This window comes from Trachinotus anak, unplaced genomic scaffold, assembly GCF_046630095.1.
Source record: "Trachinotus anak isolate AG129_WGS33_773 ecotype Australia unplaced genomic scaffold, CSIRO_AGI_Tana_v1 ptg000006l, whole genome shotgun sequence".
Taxonomy (NCBI): Eukaryota; Metazoa; Chordata; class Actinopteri; order Carangiformes; family Carangidae; genus Trachinotus; species Trachinotus anak.
The window spans coordinates 1702024-1717186 of NW_027273857.1; the positions used below are offsets into that span (position 1 = coordinate 1702024).

General features: G+C 43.0%; 1 protein-coding gene and 2 long non-coding RNA genes across 8 annotated transcripts in view; 2 read left to right on the plus strand and 1 right to left on the minus strand.

Moving 5' to 3' along the window:
- The window catches only part of ptprnb (protein tyrosine phosphatase receptor type Nb), a 31389-nt gene that overhangs the window by 3414 nt on the left and 12812 nt on the right, over nt 1-15163 (minus strand). The window lies entirely within an intron of this gene.
- LOC139622411 (uncharacterized) lies at nt 24-6649 on the plus strand. 2 transcript variants are annotated; one of them, XR_011691232.1, is made up of 4 exons: nt 24-38; nt 5863-5952; nt 6320-6359; nt 6483-6623. It is a non-coding gene; the product is annotated as an uncharacterized lncRNA (long non-coding RNA). The 2 variants fall into 2 exon arrangements; XR_011691231.1 differs by lacking the exon at nt 24-38 and having other exon boundaries at nt 5002-5952; nt 6483-6649.
- Nucleotides 11264-12683, plus strand: LOC139622292 (uncharacterized). Its single transcript, XR_011691188.1, has 3 exons — nt 11264-12007; nt 12375-12414; nt 12538-12683. It is a non-coding gene; the product is annotated as an uncharacterized lncRNA (long non-coding RNA).

A 15163-nucleotide genomic window follows, 5' to 3' on the forward strand; every position in this document is an offset into this window, starting at 1 on the left:
AAGCCGTCAGCAGGTGCTCGGGTCTGCGGCGGATTCAGGTGCGACTGTGGAGTCTACAACTTAGAGCTATTGGTGGGATGATGTTTGCTCAGTGGGTTTGACCTCATCCTATGTCATGGTTTGTTTCTTGTTAGATGTTAAAACCTGAAAAAAAACTAATTTAAAATGTTTCATTTCATTTTAATGCTGTTCTTGACTATATTGCGTGTGTGTGTGTGTGTGTGTGTGTGTGTGTGTGTGTGTGTGTGTGTGTGTGTGTGTGTGCTCTGCCCCAACTCCTCAGGTGTGCTGATTGTGCACTGATCACCCCTCCTCCCTCTCTTGCTCTCTTTTCTGAAGGAGCTATTTACTTTGGAAAATATCATCCATGGAGCCCAAAAAATCGCAGTCCACGCTGATATCAATCAACACAAGGTGAACACAAAAACCAGGGGGTCAGCTTTCAGCTATGACGGGTGAGTTTTGCTCCAGCGGACACATCTTTCAACCTTAAAACTATCTCTATCTAATCACTTTGTATTTACCGTGCTGCCATTTTACTTATTTTTCTGCCTTGGAATCAAGAGCGCTCTTTGTGTCTACAAAGATCATCACAAACAGCATTCACTACATTATTCACTTTTTATTGCGAGTCAATTTGCATCTTTTCATTGTCATTTTGCATCAAATCTTAGTTACTTTGCATCTATTTGTGGTTGTTTTGCTTCTGTTTGTTGTCGTTTTGTGCTTCTTCGTTGTTGTTTTGTGCTTTTTTGTGGTTGTTTTACATCTTTGTAGTCACGCTGCCTCTTGCGTCTCTGACTAATCCACCCACTCACTAAAGGTGTACTCCTTCCACAGCCTGACCCAGCTCCAGCCTCATAGCTTCTTGTGTTGGCCCAACAAGCTGTAATGGGAATTCATGCAGGTGGACACACTAGCACCTGGAAATCATACATTTGCATTTGTATTACTCCTCTCAGCTTGTACTCTGTTTCATCCTCATACTGTGTATGTAACATAGCAAGGATCAGGCTCTTTTATCTGATACTTTCCACAGAGTGGCATTTGGAGAGTATGAGTGTCAACCCTGTCACCTACACATATCATCATAGACAGACTAATTATTGCAACTGTCATGTCCTTAGTTATGATTAATTCTAGTTTTATTTCTTATCTCACTATATCACAAATAATTGTGTATATTTTATTCTAACTACATGACAGTAAAACACAAATTCTACATTTTTTGCAAAAATGATGAAAAAAGTGGATAAAATTGAGATTATTAACACTTATTTTCTCTTTTGCTTTGTAGATGGCTGCAGAACAATGGCACATTCACAAGGAGCCTTCAGGTCAGTCCAAATCCACAACAATATGCAATATTCACGTTGACATTTCACTGTCAGCTATCAATTCTACAAAACTTTCTTATTGTTCAATTTTTGACTCTCAGCTTTCTTGTATGTTAACTCAGATGCTGCACCGGTCCAGTGCCTGGAGGGGGACCACGGACGCGCCACAGAGCCACGGACGGAGAAGACGGCCTTCCTGCGCTTCAGCTGGGACGTAAGATACAAAATATTTCAAATGTTGACTTGTTGCTTAAAGGCCTGAGATCGGCGGCTTTAAGCAACAAGTCAACATTTGAAATATTTTGTATCTTACCAGCATGCCTCCCTGCTGAGGGGGCACAACTTTGATTCATGTATGTTTTAATAAAGAAAAATTTGAAACTTGATGCTGTTGTGTATTGCATAACCCCCTGCTTTTGCTTCTCCCAACCTCGGGGAGGGGACACGGCCCCCTCACCCATTCCCTAGAGCCGAATTGGGTTTTTGTAACTTGGATACGCGCAGGAATTGAACCGGGGACTACGGGGTTGTCACCCATGTGACCACATTGTGGGGAGGAACGAACCCATTACGCCACGAGTTCCTCCCCAATTGGAGAAGTTTTGGGTTTGCATTTGAAGCTACTCTTTGGGTGTGGGACTTGAAAACTGTGAACTTAAAAAATTGCATTCTTCTGTGGGGTTCGACCCCACAACCTCCAAAGCCACGGTGGAGATATATCCCTGTGAGCTATCAAGCAAGCCATGTGGTTCAAGACTTTGTTGGACCTTTTGACTCTTTCCTTTGAGCGCTGTCCCATGAAGTTTAAAAGTCACATCTACCTGTGGGATTTGAACCCAGGACCTCCAATAACAGGGCAGAGAGCTATCTCCTTGAGCTACCAAGTTGGACATGAGAAGCAATGATCTTTGACATTTTCTGTCATCTCAGTATTGGAGCAAACCAGCCAACAGGTTACTGCCAACGTTCTAAAATAGCCCTCAAACACCCTGAGCTACGGAACTAGTTAAAATTAAGAATTAAAGAGTCTTTTTTTTTTTTTTTTTTTAAAGGTTTCCAGTTTTGGACATCAAAAGTAGACAGCTAACCCACAACCTCCAACTCTCCAGTGTAACACTCTACCACACTGAGCCACTGAGGTGAACACAACAGTAGAAGCTTTTTTAAAGGTTTCAAGTCTGTCCTTGGGTGTTGGATGTCAAAAGTAATACAAATAAGCAAGATTTGAATTCCTGACCTCTTGTTTCGTGGAGCAGCTCACTAACACCATAAGCCACTGGTGTTGGTACGTTGAAAGGGTCTCATTGTAAAATTGTGAGTCTTTTTCTCTGCTTGTTCGATTTAAAACATAACTGAGAATCAAACACACAACCTCAAAACTCCAAAGCACAGAATTAACCCTGTGAGCCATCACATCAGTTCTTTGAAAGCTCCTTCTTTGAGCAATCTGAAGACTACCCTCTGGGTTCTGGCCTTCAAAAAGGATTGGGTCAGATGGGGTTTGAACCCTTGCTCTCCAGTTACCCTGTGAGGCACTTAACCCCTTGAGCCACCAGGGATGGAATTTTTTTTGAAAAAATTTGGGTATTTGATTGAACCAACAGCCTCAAGCTCTCAGGCGGTGTTAACACAGGTGCTGCACCAGTCCAGTGCCTGGAGGGGACCGGAGACGTTCTACAGACCTACAGAGAAGACGCCATTCCTGTGTTTAGGCTCCCATGTAAGATACAAAATATTTGAAATAATTAGTTGTTGCTTAAAGTCAAAGATACCAAAATCTTCTGTCAGAAACAGTTTAGAAGCAGGGAGGGGGAATCACAAGGGGAGTGGTAGCTTTTATAATACAGGCCGCATTAGGGAATAGGGTGTAACCATCATCATCATCATTATTAGTATTAGGAATAATATATTTTGGATATTTTTATTCTTTTTCTTCAGGATTCACTTGATCTAAAGCCATGACACTACACACTCTCACACACTGGGTGGCGATATCCACCTTTTCACATACACTGAGCCGCCAACAAACACACAGAAGAAGAAGAGCTCCTCAGGTGTGACAGACAAACACATTTTAACGGAGAATCAAACCCACAACCTCAACCCCACCCACTACCCTCTGGGTTCTGGCCTTCAAAAAGGATTGAGTCAGATGGGGTTTACTAACCTGGAAGAATCTCTAAAGGCCTTGAAAGACAGCCTATTGGCGTATAAAAAAAAGCCAGAACATCCTATTATTCATCATTGATAGAAGAAAACAAGAACAATCCCAGGTTTCTGTTCAGCACTGTAGCCAGGCTGACAGACAGCCACAGCTCTGTTGATCCATCTATTCCTTTAGCCCTCAGTTGTAATGACTTTATGAGCTTCTTTACAAATAAAATTGTCTCTGTTAGAGAAAGAATTCACCATCTCCTCCCCACAGCTGGTTCAGATGTACTGTCCAGTTCAGCAACCTCAGAGTCCACTGTAACTGGCTTATATTTTGACTGTTTTTCTCCTGTACATCTCTCTGAGCTCGCTTCAACAGTTTCATCATCTAAACCATCGACTTGTCTTCTAGACCCTGTTCCAACAAGGCTGTTCAAACAAGTTTTTCCTTTAATCGACACCTCTTTATCAAGTCTGATTAACTTATCTTTATCAACTGGTTATGCACCACAGGCTTTTAAAGTTGCAGTAATTAAACCTCTACTTAAAAAGCCTACTCTTGATCCTGATCTTTTAGCCAATTATAGACCTATATCCAACCTCCCCTTTATTTCCAAAATCCTTGAGAAGGTTGTTGCAAACCAGTTATGTGATTATTTGCACAGAAATGGTTTGTTTGAAGATTTTCACTCAGGTTTCAGAGTCCATCATAGCACAGAAACTGCTCTGGTTAAGGTTACCAATGATCTCCTCATAGCCTCAGACAATGGACTTGTCTCTATACTTGTCCTACTAGATCTTAGTGCTGCATTTGACACCATCGATCATAAGATTCTATCACAGAGACTACAGCATATGGTCGGCATCAAAGGAACCGCACTAAGCTGGTTTAAGTCATATCTGTCAGATAGACTCCAGTTTGTTCATGTTAATAATGACTCCTCTGTCATCACAAAAGTCATGTTAGTTAGTAAAGCTTATAGTTAGGGCTGGCTCGGGTATGTCCTGGCCCATCCCTTAGTTATGCTGCGATAGAGCTAGACTGCTGGGGGATTCCCATGATTCACTGGGCGCTCTCTCTCTCTCTCTCTCTCTCTCTCTCTCTCTCTCTCTCTCTCTCTCTCTCGATGACTTCATGCCATTAACTTTGTATTTTTTTTTCTCCTCCGTAGTTTGTGCTTCTCCTCTCTCTCCCTCTCTCTGTCCTCATTCTGCGGGTCTCTCTGCCTCTGGAGCAGCAGGATCCAGATCCACCACTACTCATCAATAATAATGACAGGTAACAGTGGTTAATAGTAAAGATAACACCATTACCGACACAGCTGTTCCTGGTCTTTCTCTCTCTCTCTTCTGTCCTCTCTCCTCCCCCCACCCCCTCTTTTTATCTCCTCCTAAACCCAACCGGTTGAGGCAGACCCCCCCACCCTGAGCCTGGTTCTGTTGGAGGTTTCTCCCTGTTAAAAGGGACTTTTTCCTCCGCCCTGTCACCGAGTGCTTGCTCTTTGTGGGAACTGTTGGGTTTTTCTCTGTAACAAAGTAAGGTCTTGACCTTACCCTGTAAAGTGCCTTGAGATAATGTATATTATGATTTGGCGCTATACAAATAAAATTGAATTGAACTGAATTGAACACAGGTGCTGCACCAGTCCAGTGCCTGGAGGGGACCGGAGACGTCATACAGACCAACGGAGAAGATGCCGTTCCAGTGTTTAGGCTCCCATGTAAGATACAAAATATTTGAAATAATTAGTTGTTGCTTAAAGTCAAAGATACCAAAATCTTCTGTCAGAAACAGTTTAGAAGCAGAGAGAGTGCTCGGCTGCTGATGTTCTCTTGGTACCAGCTTGTATCTACAAATGTTAGACTCACTCAGACTCAACAAAGCTTTTCAATCTGGTCTTTCTCTGTGTGTGTGTGTGTGTGTGCGTGCACTTGTGTATGCTCCACCCCAACTCCTCAGGAGTGAAAAGTCCAACAAATCTTTGTCAGTGGTGTAACACTCTGGAAGATATACAACATATACTCATGCATTGTAGGAAATATCATTTAGAGAGGGAGAGACCAAGAAACACAACTTGAGGCAGGGCAGGCATGGAGTCTAAAATCATCATCCAGCACAGGACACAATTTCAGGGAAATCACAAGGGGATTGCTAGCTTTTATAATACAGGCCGCATTAGGGAATAGGGTGTAACCACCATCATCATTATTAGTATTAGGAATAATATATTTTTTATATTTTTATTCTTTTTCTTCAGGATTCACTTGATCGAAAGCCATGACACTACACACTCTCACACACTGGGTGGCGATATCCACCTTTTCACATACACTGAGCCGCCAACAAACACACAGAAGAAGAAGAGCTCCTCAGGTGTGCTGATTGTGCACTCATCACCCCTCCTCCCTCTCTTGCTCTCTGTGTTTGCCTTCTCAGACAAACACATTTTCTGAAGGAAAACGGGTGAGTTTTCATCTTTTAAGCCTTAAAACTATCTCTATGCTTCAAATCTTAGTCACTGTGCTTCTGTTTGTGGTTGTTTTGCGTCTCTTTGTGGTCATTTTGCTTCTGTTTGATGTCCTTTTGTGCTTCTTTCTTGTCCTTTGTGCTTCTTTGTCCTCATTGTGCTTCTGTTTGTTGTCCTTTTGTGCTTCTTTCTTGTCCTTTGTGCTTCTTTCTTGTCGTTTTGCTCCCGTTTTTTGTGCTTTTGTGCGTCTTTGTTGTGTCATTCTTCCACTCTTTGTGCTTGTTTTACATCTTTGTCCACATTTTTTGCAAAAAAAACACCAAATCAAATTGATTAACACTTATTTTCTCTTTTGCTTTGTAGATGGCTGCAGAACAATGGAACATTCACAAGGAGTCTTCAGGTCAGTCCAAATCCACAACAATATGCAGTTTCTCACCTCCACATTTCACTGTCAGCTATCAATTCCACAAAACTTTGTTATTGTTCAATTTTTGACTCTCAGCTTTGTTGTATGTTAACTCAGATGCTGCACCGGTCCAGTGCCTGGAGGGGACCACGGACGCGCCACAGAGCCACGGACGGAGGAGACGGCGTTCCTGCGCTTCAGCTGGGACGTAAGATACAAAATATTTCAAATGTTGACTTGTTGCTTAAAGCCGCCTATCTCAGGCCTTTAAAGGCAGCCTGAGATAGGCGGCTTTAAGCAACAAGTCAACATTTGAAATATTTTGTATCTTACCAGCATGCCTCCCTTACCAGCATGCTTTGATTCATGTATGTTTTAATAAAAAAAATTTGAAACTTGACGCTGTTGTGTATTGCATAACCCCCTGCTTTTGCCTCTCCCAACCTCGGGGAGGGGACACGGCCCCCTCACCCATTCCCTGCTGCCGAATTGGGTTTTTGTCATTTGGACACGAGCTGGCATCGAACCGGGGACTACAGGGTTGGGGAGGCGGGGACACGGCCCCCTCACCCATTCGCTACTGCCCAACTGGGTTTTTGTCGTTTCGACATGAGCTGGAATCGAACCGGGGACTACGGGATTGTCGCCCATGCGACCACATTGTGGGGAGGAACTTAACCATTATACCACAAGTTCCTCCCCGAAAGAAAGAGTTTTCGGTTTGTATTTGAAGCTACTCTCTGGGTGTAGGGGACTTTAAAAGTGTGAAGTATAAGAGTTACATCTTTGTGTGGGATTTGAACCCAGGCTCTCCAACAACAAGGTAGACCTCTATCCCGCTGAGCTATCAAGCCAGTCATAGTTACTCAGACTTTGTTAGAACTTTTGACTCTTTCCTTTGAGCGCTGTCCCATGAAGTTTAAAAGTCACATCTACCTGTGGGATTTGAACCCAGGACCTCCAACAACAAGGTAGAAGTCTGACCCTCTGAGCTATCAAGCAAGGTATAGTTGCCATGATTTTGTTGGACCATTTGACTCTTTCCTTTGAGCGCTGTTCCATGAAGTTTAAAAGTTGCATCTTCCTGTGAGATTCGATCCAACGACCGATAACACCAGGGTGGAGATATATCCCTCTGAGCTATCAAGCAAGCCACAGGTAGTAAGACTTTGTTAGACCTTTTGACTCTTTCCTTTGAGCGCTGTTCCATGAAGTTTAAAAGCTACATCCTTTTGTGGGATTCGATCCAACAACCTCTCACAACAAGGGAGTAAGTTATCCCTCTGAGCTATCAAGCTAGCCATAGTTGTCATGATTTTGTTGGACCTTTTGACTCTTTCCTTTGAGCGCTGTCCCATGAAGTTTAAAAGTGACATCCATCTGAGGGATTTGAACCCAGGACCCCCAACAACAAGGTAGAGTTCTGACCCTCTGAGCTATCAAGCAAGGTATAGTTGCCCTGATTTTGTTGGACCATTTGACTCTTTCCTTTGAGCGCTGTCCCATGAAGTTTAAAAGTCACATCTACCTGTGGGATTTGAACCCAGGACCTCCAACAACAAGGTAGAGGTCTGACCCTCTGAGCTATCAAGCAAGGTATAGTTGCCATGATTTTGTTGGACCATTTGACTCTTTCCTTTGAGCGCTGTTCCATGAAGTTTAAAAGTTGCATCTTCCTGTGAGATTCGATCCAACGACCTATAACACCAGGGTGGAGATATATCCCTCTGAGCTATCAAGCAAGGCATAGTTGCCACGATTTTGTTGGACCTTTTGACTGTTTCCTTTGAGTGCTGTTCCATGAAGTTTAAAAGTTGCATCCCTGCCTGGGGTTTGAACCTCAAACCTTAAAATCTTGAGAAGAGCACTCTATCTCCTTGCGCTAACAAGTTGGACGTAAGAAAAGATGATGTTTGACATTTTCGGTCATCTCAGTATTGGAGCAAACCAGCCAACAGGTTTCTTCCAATGTTCTAAAATAGCCCTCAAACACCCTGAGCTATGGAACTAGTTAAAATTAAGAAATAAAAAGTGTTTTTTTAGAGGTTTCCAGTTTTGGACATCAAAAGTAGATGGATTACCCAAGACTTGAACCAACAACCTCCAATTGTGCGATATAACTCTCTATCACTCTGAGCTACTGGGGTGAACACATGACCACAACCTTTTTTAAAGGTTTCAAGTCTGTCCTTGGGTGTTGGATGCCAAAAGTAATAAGAATAAGCAAGAATTGAACTCACAACCTTTAGATTTCTAGAATAGCTCACTAACACCATATGCCACTGGTATTGGTACCCTGAAAGGGTCTCATTGTAAGGTTTTCAGTTATTCTCTCTGGTTGTTCTACTTAAAAATTAACTGGGTATTGAACCCACAACCGCAAAACTGCAAAGCACAGAACTAACCCTGTGAGCCACCATATCAGTTCTTTGAAACCCACTTCTTTGAGCAATCTAAAGACTACCTTCTGGGTTCTGGCCTTCAAAAATGATTGGGTTAGATGGGATTTGAACCCTTGTCCTACAGTTACTCTGTGAGGCACTTAACCACTTGCGCCACCAGGGATGGAATTTTTGGTTTGTTTTTTTTTATTTTGGCCATTTGATTGAACCAACAGCCTCAAGCTCTCAGGCGGTGTTAACACAGGTGCTGCACCAGTCCAGTGCCTGGAGGGGACCGGAGACGTTCTACAGACCTACAGAGAAGACGCCATTCCTGTGTTTAGGCTCCCATGTAAGATACAAAATATTTGAAATAATTAGTTGTTGCTTAAAGTCAAAGATACCAAAATCTTCTGTCAGAAACAGTTTAGAAGCAGGGAGGGGGAATCACAAGGGGATTGCTAGCTTTTATAATACAGGCCGCATTAGGGAATAGGGTGTAACCATCATCATCATCATTATTAGTATTAGGAATAATATATTTTGGATATTTTTATTCTTTTTCTTCAGGATTCACTTGATCTAAAGCCATGACACTACACACTCTCACACACTGGGTGGCGATATCCACCTTTTCACATACACTGAGCCGCCAACAAACACACAGAAGAAGAAGAGCTCCTCAGGTGTGACAGACAAACACATTTTAACGGAGAATCAAACCCACAACCTTAACCCCACCCACTACCCTCTGGGTTCTGGCCTTCAAAAAGGATTGAGTCAGATGGGGTTTACTAACCTGGAAGAATCTCTAAAGGCCTTGAAAGACAGCCTATTGGCGTATAAAAAAAAGCCAGAACATCCTATTATTCATCATTGATAGAAGAAAACAAGAACAATCCCAGGTTTCTGTTCAGCACTGTAGCCAGGCTGACAGACAGCCACAGCTCTGTTGATCCATCTATTCCTTTAGCCCTCAGTTGTAATGACTTTATGAGCTTCTTTACAAATAAAATTGTCTCTGTTAGAGAAAGAATTCACCATCTCCTCCCCACAGCTGGTTCAGATGTATTGTCCAGTTCAGCAACCTCAGAGTCCACTGTAACTGGCTTATATTTTGACTGTTTTTCTCCTGTACATCTCTCTGAGCTCGCTTCAACAGTTTCATCATCTAAACCATCGACTTGTCTTCTAGACCCTGTTCCAACAAGGCTGTTCAAACAAGTTTTTCCTTTAATCGACACCTCTTTATCAAGTCTGATTAACTTATCTTTATCAACTGGTTATGCACCACAGGCTTTTAAAGTTGCAGTAATTAAACCTCTACTTAAAAAGCCTACTCTTGATCCTGATCTTTTAGCCAATTATAGACCTATATCCAACCTCCCCTTTATTTCCAAAATCCTTGAGAAGGTTGTTGCAAACCAGTTATGTGATTATTTGCACAGAAATGGTTTGTTTGAAGATTTTCACTCAGGTTTCAGAGTCCATCATAGCACAGAAACAGCTCTGGTTAAGGTTACCAATGATCTCCTCATAGCCTCAGACAATGGACTTGTCTCTATACTTGTCCTACTAGATCTTAGTGCTGCATTTGACACCATCGATCATAAGATTCTATCACAGAGACTACAGCATATGGTCGGCATCAAAGGAACCGCACTAAGCTGGTTTAAGTCACATCTGTCAGATAGACTCCAGTTTGTTCATGTTAATAATGACTCCTCTGTCATCACAAAAGTCATGTTAGTTAGTAAAGCTTATAGTGAGGGCTGGCTCGGGTATGTCCTGGCCCATCCCTTAGTTATGCTGCGATAGAGCTAGACTGCTGGGGGATTCCCATGATTCACTGGGCGCTCTCTCTCTCTCTCTCTCTCTCTCTCTCTCTCTCGATGACTTCATGCCATTAACTTTGTATTTTTTTTTCTCCTCCGTAGTTTGTGCTTCTCCTCTCTCTCCCTCTCTCTGTCCTCATTCTGCGGGTCTCTCTGCCTCTGGAGCAGCAGGATCCAGATCCACCACTACTCATCTTTACTATTAACCACTGTTACCTGTCATTATTATTGATAACACCATTACCGACACAGCTGTTCCTGGTCTTTCTCTCTCTCTCTTCTGTCCTCTCTCCTCCCCCCACCCCCTCTTTTTATCTCCTCCTAAACCCAACCGCTCAAGGCAGACCCCCCCACCCTGAGCCCGGTTCTGTTGGAGGTTTCTCCCTGTTAAAAGGGACTTTTTCCTCCGCCCTGTCACCGAGTGCTTGCTCTTTGTGGGAACTGTTGGGTTTTTCTCTTTAACAAAGTAAGGTCTTGACCTGACCCTGTAAAGTGCCTTGAGATAATGTATATTATGATTTGGCGCTATACAAATAAAATTGAATTGAACTGAATTGAACACAGGTGCTGCACCAGTCCAGTGCCTGGAGGGGACCGGAGACGTCATACAGACCAACGGAGAAGATGCCGTTCCAGTGTTTAGGCTCCCATGTAAGATACAAAATATTTGAAATAATTAGTTGTTGCTTAAAGTCAAAGATACCAAAATCTTCTGTCAGAAACAGTTTAGAAGCAGAGAGAGTGCTCGGCTGCTGATGTTCTCTTGGTACCAGCTTGTATCTACAAATGTTAGACTCACTCAGACTCAACAAAGCTTTTCAATCTGGTCTTTCTCTGTGTGTGTGTGTGTGTGTGTGTGTGTGTGTGTGTGTGTGTGTGTGTGTGTGCGTGCACTTGTGTATGCTCCACCCCAACTCCTCAGGAGTGAAAAGTCCAACAAATCTTTGTCAGTGGTGTAACACTCTGGAAGATATACAACATATACTCATGCATTGTAGGAAATATCATTTAGAGAGGGAGAGACCAAGAAACACAACTTGAGGCAGGGCAGGCATGGAGTCTAAAATCATCATCCAGCACAGGACACAATTTCAGGGAAATCACAAGGGGATTGCTAGCTTTTATAATACAGGCCGCATTAGGGAATAGGGTGTAACCACCATCATCATTATTAGTATTAGGAATAATATATTTTTTATATTTTTATTCTTTTTCTTCAGGATTCACTTGATCGAAAGCCATGACACTACACACTCTCACACACTGGGTGGCGATATCCACCTTTTCACATACACTGAGCCGCCAACAAACACACAGAAGAAGAAGAGCTCCTCAGGTGTGCTGATTGTGCACTCATCACCCCTCCTCCCTCTCTTGCTCTCTGTGTTTGCCTTCTCAGACAAACACATTTTCTGAAGGAAAACGGGTGAGTTTTCATCTTTTAAGCCTTAAAACTATCTCTATGCTTCAAATCTTAGTCACTGTGCTTCTGTTTGTGGTTGTTTTGCGTCTCTTTGTGGTCATTTTGCTTCTGTTTGATGTCCTTTTGTGCTTCTTTCTTGTCCTTTGTGCTTCTTTGTCCTCATTGTGCTTCTGTTTGTTGTCCTTTTGTGCTTCTTTCTTGTCCTTTGTGCTTCTTTCTTGTCGTTTTGCTCCCGTTTTTTGTGCTTTTGTGCGTCTTTGTTGTGTCATTCTTCCACTCTTTGTGCTTGTTTTACATCTTTGTCCACATTTTTTGCAAAAAAAACACCAAATCAAATTGATTAACACTTATTTTCTCTTTTGCTTTGTAGATGGCTGCAGAACAATGGAACATTCACAAGGAGTCTTCAGGTCAGTCCAAATCCACAACAATATGCAGTTTCTCACCTCCACATTTCACTGTCAGCTATCAATTCCACAAAACTTTGTTATTGTTCAATTTTTGACTCTCAGCTTTGTTGTATGTTAACTCAGATGCTGCACCGGTCCAGTGCCTGGAGGGGACCACGGACGCGCCACAGAGCCACGGACGGAGGAGACGGCGTTCCTGCGCTTCAGCTGGGACGTAAGATACAAAATATTTCAAATGTTGACTTGTTGCTTAAAGCCGCCTATCTCAGGCCTTTAAAGGCAGCCTGAGATAGGCGGCTTTAAGCAACAAGTCAACATTTGAAATATTTTGTATCTTACCAGCACGCCTCCCTTACCAGCATGCTTTGATTCATGTATGTTTTAATAAAAAAAATTTGGAACTTGATGCTGTTGTGTATTGCATAACCCCCTGCTTTTGCCTCTCCCAACCTCGGGGAGGGGACACGGCCCCCTCACCCATTCCCTGCTGCCGAATTGGGTTTTTGTCATTTGGACACGAGCTGGCATCGAACCGGGGACTACAGGGTTGGGGAGGCGGGGACACGGCCCCCTCACCCATTCGCTACTGCCCAACTGGGTTTTTGTCGTTTCGACATGAGCTGGAATCGAACCGGGGACTACGGGGTTGTCGCCCATGCGACCACATTGTGGGGAGGAACTTAACCATTATACCACAAGTTCCTCCCCGAAAGAAAGAGTTTTCGGTTTGTATTTGAAGCTACTCTCTGGGTGTAGGGGACTTTAAAAGTGTTAAGTATAAGAGTTACATCTTTGTGGGGGATTTGAACCCAGGCTCTCCAACAACAAGGTAGACCTCTATCCCGCTGAGCTATCAAACCAGTCATAGTTACTCAGACTTTGTTAGAACTTTTGACTGTTTCCTTTGAGCGCTGTCCCATGAAGTTTAAAAGTCACATCCATCTGTGGGATTTGAACCCAGGACCTCCAACAACAAGGTAGAGGTCTGACCCTCTGAGCTATCAAGCAAGGTATAGTTGCCATGATTTTGTTGGACCATTTGACTCTTTCCTTTGAGCGCTGTTCCATGAAGTTTAAAAGTTGCATCTTCCTGTGAGATTTGATCCAACGACCTATAACACCAGGGTGGAGATATATCCCTCTGAGCTATCATGCAAGCCACAGGTAGTAAGACTTTGTTAGACCTTTTGACTCTTTCCTTTGAGCGCTGTTCCATGAAGTTTAAAAGCTACATCCTTTTGTGGGATTCGATCCAACAACCTCTCACAACAAGGGAGTAAGTTATCCCTCTGAGCTATCAAGCTAGCCATAGTTGTCATGATTTTGTTGGACCTTTTGACTCTTTCCTTTGAGCGCTGTCCCATGAAGTTTAAAAGTGACATCCATCTGTGGGATTTGAACCCAGGACCTCCAACAACAAGGTAGAGGTCTGACCCTCTGAGCTATCAAGCAAGGTATAGTTGCCCTGATTTTGTTGGACCATTTGACTCTTTCCTTTGAGCGCTGTTCCATGAAGTTTAAAAGTTGCATCTTCCTGTGAGATTCGATCCAACGACCTATAACACCAGGGTGGAGATATATCCCTCTGAGCTATCATGCAAGCCACAGGTAGTAAGACTTTGTTAGACCTTTTGACTCTTTCCTTTGAGCGCTGTCCCATGAAGTTTAAAAGTGACATCCATCTGAGGGATTTGAACCCAGGACCTCCAACAACAAGGTAGAGTTCTGACCCTCTGAGCTATCAAGCAAGGTATAGTCGCCCTGATTTTGTTGGACCATTTGACTCTTTCCTTTGAGCGCTGTCCCATGAAGTTTAAAAGTGACATCCATCTGAGGGATTTGAACCCAGGACCTCCAACAACAGGGTAGAGTTCTGACCCTCTGAGCTATCAAGCAAGGTATAGTTGCCCTGATTTTGTTGGACCATTTGACTCTTTCCTTTGAGCGCTGTCCCATGAAGTTTAAAAGTCACATCTTCCTGTGGGATTTGAACCCAGGACCTCCAACAACAAGGTAGAGGTCTGACCCTCTGAGCTATCAAGCAAGGTATAGTTGCCATGATTTTGTTGGACCATTTGACTCTTTCCTTTGAGCGCTGGTCCATGAAGTTTAAAAGTTGCATCTTCCTGTGAGATTCGATCCAACAACCTATAACACCAGGGTGGAGATATATCCCTCTGAGCTATCAAGCAAGGCATAGTTGCCATGATTTTGTTGGACCTTTTGACTGTTTCCTTTGAGTGCTGTTCCATGAAGTTTAAAAGTTGCATCCCTGCCTGGGGTTTGAACCTCAAACCTTAAAATCTTGAGAAGAGCACTCTATCTCCTTGCGCTAACAAGTTGGACATAAGAAAAGATGATGTTTGACATTTTCTGTCATCTCAGTATTGGAGCAAACCAGCCAACAGGTTTCTTCCAATGTTCTAAAATAGCCCTCAAACACCCTGAGCTATGGAACTAGTTAAAATTAAGAAATAAAAAGTGTTTTTTTAGAGGTTTCCAGTTTTGGACATCAAAAGTAGATGGATTACCCAAGACTTGAACCAACAACCTCCAATTGTGCAATATAACTCTCTATCACTCTGAGCTACTGGGGTGAACACATGATCACAACCTTTTTTAAAGGTTTCAAGTCTGTCCTTGGGTGTTGGATGCCAAAAGTAATAAGAATAAGCAAGAATTGAACTCACAACCTATAGATTTCTGGAGTAGCTCACTAACACCATATGCCACTGGTATTGGTACCCTG